The 10,109-nt window shown below is 45.1% G+C and overlaps 1 pseudogene; it reads right to left on the bottom strand.

Moving 5' to 3' along the window:
• Positions 1-7,821: 7,821 nt before the first annotated feature.
• On the bottom strand, positions 7,822-9,903 carry LOC148137322 (putative G protein-coupled receptor 139; annotated as a pseudogene).
• Between the last annotated feature and the right edge of the window lie 206 nt (positions 9,904-10,109).

Genomic DNA, 10,109 nt, shown 5'->3' with positions numbered 1-10,109 from the left:
TGGGTTTCTGGATATTTGGGGCTCTTTCTGGGGAGGTGGGACCTCTACAAACAGGATGGCCTTCACCTGAACCAGAGGGGTACCAATATCCTGGGGAGGAAATTTGCTAACGCTATTCAGGAGGGTTTAAACTATTTCAGCAGGGGGATTGAAACCTAAATTGTAGTTTGACAATAGAGGAGGTTGAGAGTAATGAGGTCAGAAATAAGGTTTCAAGGTCGCAAGAGGGCACCAAGAAGCAAGTGTGTCTACTTCAACGCCTGGAGCATCTGGAATAAAGTGGGTGAACTTGCAGCATGGGTTGGTTCCTGGGACTTCGATGTGTGGCCATTTTGGAGACATGGGTAGAGCAGGGACAGGAATGGTTATTGCAGGTTCTGGAATTTAGATGTTTCAGTAAGAACAGAGAACAAAATAAAAGAGGGGTTGGTGTGGCATTTTTAATCAAGGACAGTATTACGGTTGCAGAAAGGATATTTGAGGACTTGTCTACTGAGCTAGTATGGGCTGAAGTTGGAAACAGGAAAGGAGAGGTTTATGTTGGGAGTTTTATGTAGGCCTCCAAATAGTTCCAGAGATGTAGAGAAAAGGTTAACAAAGTGGGCAGGAATGTTGAGGTTAGGTGGATTAGTCAGGGGGAATGCAGGGTTACAGGGACAGGTGGGGTGGGGGTGGTTGCCTGGAGACAGATGTTCCTCGAATGAGGTGGAGTGGTGGCTCAGTAGTTAGCACTGCAGCAGCACCAGGGACCCAGGTTCAGATCCTGCCTCAGGTGACAGTCTGTGTGGAGTTTTACACATGCTCCCTGTGTCTACATGGGTTTCCTCCAGGTGCTCCGATTTCCTCCCACAATCGAAAGATATGCAGGTCAGGTGAATTGGCCATGATAAATTGCACATAGCGTTAGGTGCATTATTCACGGGTAGGTAGGGGAATTGGCCTGGGTGGGTTACTCTTCAGAGGGTCATTGCAGACTCGTTAGGCTGCAGGGCTTGTTTCTAAACTGTAAGGAATCTAATCTAATTTAAAGATTATCCTCGATATGTGCTAGAGTGAAAGGGTAGTTGTTATGGGGTACATTATCTTTCGAAATATTGACTGGGAATACTATAATTCAAGTACTTCAGATGGCTCAGTTTTTGTCCAATGTGTGCAGGATGGTTTCCTGACACAGTGTGTAGACAGGCCAACAAGGGGCGAGGCTACATTGTATTAGGTAATGAACCCAGCCAGGTGTTAGATTTGGAGGTAGGTGAGCACGTTGGTCGATAGTGACCACGATTTGGTTATGTTTACTTTAGTGATGGAAAGGGATAGGTAAAGACCGCAGGGCAAGAGTTATAGCTGGGGGAAAGGCAATTATGATGCGATTAGCAAGATTTAGGATGCATTGGATGGGGAAGGAAACTGCAGTAAATGGGCACAATTAAAATGTGGAGCTTATTCAAGGAATAGCGACTGCTTGCCCTTAATATGTATGTACCTGTCAGGCAGGGAGGAGGTTGTCGAGCGTGAGAGCCGTGGTTTACGAAGGAAGTCGAATATCTTGTCAAGAGGAAAAAGAAGGCTTTCTCTCTTTCTCCAGAGTTTTGTAATAGGATCCATCTTAGACTTCCAGATGAAGTGGAAGATGTCTTGGGTGACTAAAAAGCTGCAGGTTTATAGAATGGAGCAGAGAGAGTGCCTCACACGTGATGACTAGGTTTTTAACCACAATGGACAGGAATTAATGCTCCAAAAGATTAGTTTCTGCCAAACCTTGGTGATACACACCTCCCAAGCTTTTGTACACTCCCCAGCCCCTCCAAACCATCATCTCAGAACCTTCAGGTAATCTGTCCTGATGGTGAAGGGGTTAAAGGATCGATCTGACCAGTGCCCAAAAAAAAAGTGGCCTTGATTTACGTTAGTTCTCGAAGCCAGTTCAAACTGATCGCAGATGTTCATGAGTCTGTGCGCTAATAACAGATCCAAACAGAAAATACAGGGAGGCTGTGACCTGCAGGCCCCCACTACCTGGAGTAGCCACCCCTCTGAGTCCTTCCTGATGGGCTCAGCAAATGGCTTTATGTAACACACGCATAAGACAGGAAGCTTTCAGATTCACACCCACTGATTGAGACTGCACCCATTCCTAACAATGGGCCAAATTTGGTGCAGCTAATCCATTGCTTCACACACCTCTCAGTCTGCTTCAGAGAGATACTGAGTGCTGGACACTGCTCACTGTCTGCATCACAATGATGCTGATCTGCTGAACAATCCTCCCAGTCTGAATCACAATGAAGCTGATCTGCTAGACACTGTTCCCAGTTTGTTTCATAATGATACTGACCTACTGGACAATCCTCCCAGTCTGCCCCACAACAAAGCTGATCTGCTGGATAGTGCTCACAGTCTGTTTCACAATAATACTGAGCTGCTGGACACTGCTCCCAGTCTGCCTCTCAATAATACTGAGCTGCTGGACACTGCACCCACTCTGCCTCACAATAATACTGAGCTGCTGGACACTGCTCCCAGTCTGCCTCACAATAATACTGAGCTGCTGGACACTGCTCCCAGTCTGCCTCACAGTAATACTGAGCTGCTGGACACTGCTCCCAGTCTGCCTCACAATAATACTGACTGCTGAACACTGCTCCCAGTCTGCCTCACAATAATACTGAGCTGCTGGACACTGCTCCCAGTCTGCCTCACAATAATACTGACTGCTGAACACTGCTCCCAGTCTGCCTCACAATAATACTGACTGTGGGACACTGCTACCAGTCTGCCTCACAATAATACTGACTGTGGGACACTGCTCCCACTCTGCCTCACAATAATACTGACTGCTGAACACTGCTCCCACTCTGCCTCACAATAATACTGAGCTGCTGGACACTGCACCCACTCTGCCTCACAATAATACTGAGCTGCTGAACACTGCTCCCAGTCTGCCTCACAATAATACTGAGCTGCTGGACACTGCTCCCAGTCTGCCTCACAATAATACTGACTGCTGAACACTGCTCCCAGTCTGCCTCACAATAATACTGGCTGCTGGACACTGCTCCCAGTCTGCCTCACAATAATACTGACTGCTGAACACTGCTCCCATTCTGCCTCACAATAATACTGACTGTGGGACACTGCCTCCAGTCTGCCTCACAGTAATACTGACTGTGGGACACTGCCTCCAGTCTGCCTCACAGTAATACTGACTGTGGGACACTGCCCCCAGAATGCCTCACAATAATACTGGCTGTGGGACACTGCCCCCAGAATGCCTCACAATAATACTGACTGTGGGACACTGCCCCCAGAATGCCTCACAATAATACTGGCTGTGGGACACTGCCCCCAGAATGCCTCACAGTAATACTGACTGTGGGACACTGCTCCCAGACTGCCTCACAATAATACTGACTGTGGGACACTGCCCCCAGAATGCCTCACAGTAATACTGACTGTGGGACACTGCCCCCAGTCTGCCTCACAATAATACTGACTGTGGGACACTGCCCCCAGTCTGCCTCACAATAATACTGACTGTGGGACACTGCCCCCAGTCTGACTCACAGTAATACTAACTGTGGGACACTGCCCCCAGTCTGCCTCACATTAATACTGACTGTCGGACACTGCCCCCAGTCTGCCTCACAGTAATACTGACGGCTGGACACTGCTCCCAGTCTGCCTTACAATGAAGCTGATCTGCTGTATACTGCTCCCTGTCTGCCTCACAATAATACTGATGGCTGGACACTGCTCCCTTTCTGCCTTACAATGAAGCTGATCTGCTGGACACTGCTCCCAGTCTGTTTCATAATGAAGATGATCTGATGGACACTGCTCCCAGTCTGCCTCACAATAATACTGACTGTGGGACACTGCTCCCAGTCTGCCTCACAATAATACTGATGGCTGGACACTGCTCCCAGTCTGCCTTACAATGAAGCTGATCTGCTGGACACTGTTCCCGGACTGTTTCATATTGAAGCTGATCTGCTGGACACTGCTCCCAGTCTGCCTCACAATGATAATGACTACATTAACAAAGTGAAACCACTCTTGATATATTCCAACCCTTACCTTCTGCTGGGCTCCTAATACTGGTTTCAGAGTCTGCAACATGTAAGCTAACAGATGTTAAAGAATCTTGCATGTGAAATTAGGTTCATATCACAGTCACAAGATAATGAATATCAGCAAGCTCATCATATTTGTTCCCGCCATGATCTCCAGTGAAGGGGATGACGTTATCCCAGTTTTCTTCCGGTTTATTTATTTTGATGAATGAACATGTTTTTATTCCTACAAATGTCAGTTAAATAATTACAAAATCAGTGATGGAACTGAGATCAACAATTCCAACTCTGGCGAAATTGGGCGTATTCTCCTTGAAGCAGTTACGATTAAGAAGTGACCTTACGGAGATGTCCAAGATTATGAATGGTTTTGACAGGGTTAAGTAGGTTATTCTGTTTCCACTCGTTGGTATGTCAGTATCTCATGGTCACATTTCAAGACAGTCAGCAAGGTCACTGGGAGTGAAATGAGGAGAAATTTCTTTACTGAGAGAATAGTTAGGGTTTGGAATGCACTGCCTGCGGCAATGGTGGATGCAGATTCCACACAATCCAAAGATGTGAAGGTTAGGTGGATTGCTCATGCTGAATTGCTCATAATGTTTAGAGATATGTAGAATAGGTGGATTAGCCATAGGAAATGCAAAGTTGCAGGGATAGTGTGTGGTGAGTCTGGGTGGGAGGCTCTTTGGAGAGTTGGTGGGGACACGTTGGACCGAATGGCATTTCCATACTGCAAGGATTCACGAACACCTGAGTGCACCTCTGTCCAGAGTGTTGAGCAGTTTTCTTTTTCAGAATTCATTCCCAGGATGTGAGTGTTGCTGGCTAGGCCAGTATTTATCGCTCATCACTAATTGCCCAGAGGGCTGTTAAGCATCATCAACGCTGTTGTGGGTCTGGAGTCACAAAATAGGCCAGACCAGGTAAAGATGGCAGATTTCATTCCCCCAAAGAACATGAGTGAAAAGCTACTTGTTAGTATAGTATTTAGTATCCCTGTCTGTCACACGGGAGATTGGGTTCAATTCCCCAACAGGGAGTGCATGCTGTACCTGAGCTCGGCAGTGCACCTGTAAGGGCATGTTCTCTTCTTTCAAAAGTAGATTGGAGGCAGATGTTCACAGGTGAAGGGATGGCTGGAAAATGGAAAGCCTTCAAAAATGAGACAGTGAGAGTCCAGAGACAGTATTTTCCTATTAGGGTGTAGGGCAAAGCTCGGAGAACTAGGGACATCCAGGGAATACTGAATTAAGAAGAAATTCAGGTTTAGTGAAGAAAATGAAGGAAGCATATGTCAAGTGCAGACAGCAGAGATCGATTGAATTCTCAGAAGAGTAAAGAAGAAGTAGAAGTATGCCTAAGAGGGAAATCAGGAGGGCAAAAACGGAACATGAGATAGAATTGGTAAATAGGAATAAGGAGTTCTGTAAGTACATCAAGGACAAAAGGCTAACTAGGGAAAGAATAAAGATCAGAGTGGAGAGTGTGGTGCTGGAAAGGACCTGAGGAAGGGCGTATGCCTGAAATGTCAGTTCTCCTGCTCCTCGGATGCTGCCTGACCTGCTGTGCTTTTCCAGCACCACTCTCTCCATGCCGTTCTCCAGCATCTGCAATCCTCACTTTCTCCCCTTAAAGATCAGCAAGGCCAAACATATGAGGAACCACAGGAGATGGAGGAGATACTAAACAAATTTTTCACATCAGTGTGGAGAGAAATATGGAAGATTGAGAACACTGGGAAATAAAAAGCAACATATTGAAAAAGGTCAACATTACAGAGGGTGAAATGTTGGACATCTGTATCTGTCTCTGTGTGTGTCTGTCCATGTGTGTTGCTGTCTGTATACCTTAGTGTGTAACTAGCTATGTGTATCTGTAGGTACATGTATATTAGTGTGTGCATTATAGTGCATTTTTCTTGCCTGGGTGTCTCTCCTGTGTGTACCTCTGTCTGTCCCTGTGTGTTTGTGTCTGAGAAGTGTCAATGTATCCATGTGCATCGATGTTTGAGAGCATCTTTGTGTCTGTAACTCTGCTCAATGGGGTCTCTGTTGTTCTGGGGGGTGAAGTCATTGAAATAGGGTTAAACGCCTCTCTATCTCTCTCTCTTTTTGTTTAAAGTGACAATGTTGATGTGTTTGTGTGTGTCCATCTCCGCCCGCAATGGGAATCATTTTGTCCTGATGGAAGTTTGAATGAATGAATTAAAATGTGATGATTCAAATGCTCAGAATCCGTCTCTCTCTGCCTGTCTGTCCTTTTCACATTTAAAGTGATACAATGCTATTCTCTGCTGGACCCTGCACGTCATTGCACAACATTCGATTTATTTTTGGAGAAAGCATCGTAATCTGTAAATCTCTCTCATTGTACGTTTGCTTTGTTCTTTGAAAATGCCTTTGGAGACACATAGCAGTTTTGCCTGGTCCGTTGCAATGTTGTCCCTGAGATATGAGTAGGAGGAGATGAATATACCAAGTGCTGGTCTCATTCCCCCCCTGTTTTGACTCCTTTTTCACATAGAATTTGTGAGAGTACACCAGAAAACATTGTTAGCTGCAGAAAGTGCAATAACATTCACCCTGTCTCCTCACTGAACGGTTAACTGGGTGATGCCTGGATGCAACTGCAATGGAAAGACTATTTAATGAGTATAATGTCAGGAATACTGCTCAAAGACAAATCTTTTCTACATTGCAGAGGGAGCACAACATTTTTTCACTCAGTGTGTGTGTGTCTGTGTCTGCGCCTGTATTGATGTGCTGTCAGTTTGGAAGGTGCTGTGAGATGCTGCCCTTCCTCTCTCTCTGTCTGACAGAATCCTTGAGGATTTCCTTTCTTCCCCATCTTCCGACGCAGTGGTGTTTGGTGGCCAGCAGATGGCGGCATTCCATCATTTTCAACACGAGCTTCATCACACAATTTTAACTTTTTACCCCATGACAGAAAATTTTTGGTTGTGACTGTACTGGAGGAGCAACCCATTGCAAATGGGAACCTTGATGCTAAAAAATAATGAGCCCAGCCATTTGTTATCACATATAAGTTTTATTTATTTATAACATAAGGAACTCATGTAACTAGATATTTTGCTGTGTTAATGAACTTTGCTCTGAATCTGGACAATGTTGCTGGCACGGTGGCACAGAGGTTAGCACTGCTGCCTCACAGCGCCTGAGACCCGGGTTCAATTCCCGCCTCAGGCGACTGACTGTGTGGAGTTTGCACGTTCTCCCCGTGTCTGCGTGGGTTTCCTCCGGGTGCTCCGGTTTCCTCCCACAGTCCAAAAGATGTGCAGGGTCAGTTGAATTGGCCATGCTAAATTGCCCGTAGTGTTAGGTAAGGGGTAAATGTAGGGGTATGGGTGGGTTTCGCTTCGGCGGGTCGGTGTGGACTTGTTGGGCCGAAGGGCCTGTTTCCACACTGTAATGTAATCTAATGTAATCTAATCTAATAAATAAATGCTTTGCCGATGGGTTCTGATAACATTGTGTAATCGCTGGCCACAACTTCCTGACTTGGGAATACACCATGATCCCTTCAGGGTAGCGAGGTCAAAATCCTAGAATTCTCTCCCTAACAGTTGTTGGTCTACCTACAACACATGAGCTGCAGTGGTTCAAGGAAACAGCTAGCCACCACCTTCTCAAGAGGCAACTAGGGATGGATAATAATGGCTGACTCAGTCAGTAAGGTCAACATCCCATGAGTGATTGTGAAAAATATCACTTCATGGTCTGGAACTTCACTGTAGAGGTTTGTTTTTCATTACACAAGGTATTCATGTAACCAGAGATCTTACTGCGTTACTGATCTTCACTCTGAACCGGGGCAATGTTGCTGCATAAATAAATGTGTTTGTGCAACAGTTTAGGTTCTGCAGCATGAAACCAACTCTTCTGAAATGATATAGAAGAGGTGGGTAATCATCAGGATTAATTCCTCGAATGACATAATATAAGAAATCTACAACAATGATTAACCACAGGAAGATGAAGCTCCCAGAGATGGTGAAGAGCAAAATCGCAGCCTTCCTTCTGCTCTCCATCTCTGGGTCTTTGTGATTCTCTCCTTTGCTCTCACCCTTCAGCCTCTTCCGGACTCGACTGGTCACTAAAATGTGTCTGACTGTCAGAGCATTGAGCAACAGAATTAAAGCGAATGGCAGTAATGGGGTTAAAACTGTATCAAGCCAATCTAATACCACCCACCAAGTCTCAGTATAGTAGCTTGATTTTGTTAGACAGTAGAATGCCACATTGTTAATTATCCTTTTAGGTTCATACTGAAAATAGAAGGGGATGTTTTTCAAGCAAAACAGGGTGCAGGCTGTTGCGAGAACCACAGTCGCAGTTTTCTTAGTACAATATTTTGTTCTCAGCTTCTGACAACAAATGGTCACAAATCGGTCAAAGGAGAAAGCGATGGTAAACCAGACAGAGCAGTCTGTCGCTGCATGAGTCAGGGCCCCAATAACACTGCACACAGGCGTGATGTCCAGGAAACATCGTGGGTAATAATAAAAGCGAAATCTCGCCAGTATAATATCAGTGAAAATGACCATTAGATCAGCAGCCGCCATAACCACAAGGTAACGGGTAGAGCAAGGGGAAACACCACAGTTGCCCTGGGAAAGGATAACGATCGCCAGCAAATTAACTATGGGAGAAAAATTGGAAAAGATGCGGTGAATTACTGATCAGATATGTCTCCTACCTGTTCCAAGGAGCAACAATAAGATTTTACCAACAACTATCAGAGCCAACTCTGTTTGGCACAGAACCCCATTCATACCCTAATCATACCTCAGTCATTGGACTGTGGATAAACCAAACTCACTCCTGCTGTTGACATTGGACCAAATCCTTATCAGAGCTGCAACAGGACCACAAAACAGGTAATCAGAATCTGAGTAAAATTTCAAGCAAGACTACTCCATGTCTCTTATACAAATGCAGCATAACAGATCAAATAGGGCTGCTTCAGTGAGAATGTGAAAGTGTTCATACTGCTGTGATATTTACACTGTAAATCTATCGATCTGTACATGACAGACATTTCAATGTGCAGAGATCAGGAGGGCAATTTTCAAGATTTGAATCTCCTGAGAAGGAGAGAATTTTCAGAAGAGATACTAGTAAGATGAAGCTTTACAAATCAAAACAGCTTTGATATCCTTCAATTCCATTGTTAAATGAAGATTTAAAATTAATAAGTGATCCCTTGTGAAAAAGATTTCCAAACCTCGCCCACCCTTTGTGTGTAGAAGACCTTCCAAATATCTCTCCTGAATGTTTTGGCTCTAAATCTCAGAGTATGGCCCCTCATTCCAGAATCCCCCACCAATAGTATTAGTCAATCTTTTCCTGCTAATATCACTCAGATCTGCCCTTAACCTTCAAAATTCTGCCAAAAACAGGCCTCGTTTGTACAACAAAAACTAATTGCTCAACAGGTCTGGCAGCATCTGTGGGAGATAAAGCAGAGTTAACGTTTCGGGTCCAGTGACCCTTCTTCAGAACTAACTTGCCTTAGATGACGGAACACTGAGATCAGAAAATGCTGCTGCAGCAGTGAAGTTGGGAGTCTCTGTCAGTGTAGGATTGTACTGAGAATGCTGCTCAGTGAATTGCTATCACTGTCCCGGTGTCTGGATAAGGCTGACCAGTCAGTGAGCTGGAGATGTTATTGTTCAAAAGGTAAAACCAAAGAGCAGATCAGCAACAGATTAAAGCAAGTTCAATTGTCATAACACCATACCTGGGATGCCAATAACACCAAGGATGGTGTAGAACACCTTCTGCACATGTTGAATTGGCAGGTGCATTTTCCTGTGTGAGGTGATCTGTCCCTTCAGGTAGCTGACAAGTTCCTCGTTTGAGACTCTGAGCTGATGCATTCCCAGAGAGGCTGCCTTATACTGTGTGGAAGCTCCTTGGGGAGATCGAGGTGACAGCATTGCTCGGCTTTGTTGCTGTTTTTCACATTTCTGGAAATGAACAAACCCATTACAATAACAAGTGTAATCCTGAT

This window comes from Chiloscyllium plagiosum, unplaced genomic scaffold (assembly GCF_037043375.1).
Source record: "Chiloscyllium plagiosum isolate Xiang-an unplaced genomic scaffold, Cpla_swu_hap1 HiC_scaffold_44, whole genome shotgun sequence".
NCBI classification, from domain to species: Eukaryota; Metazoa; Chordata; class Chondrichthyes; order Orectolobiformes; family Hemiscylliidae; genus Chiloscyllium; species Chiloscyllium plagiosum.
Note: the sequence above shows the minus strand (reverse complement) of the source record. Positions and strands in the feature narration are given on the sequence as shown.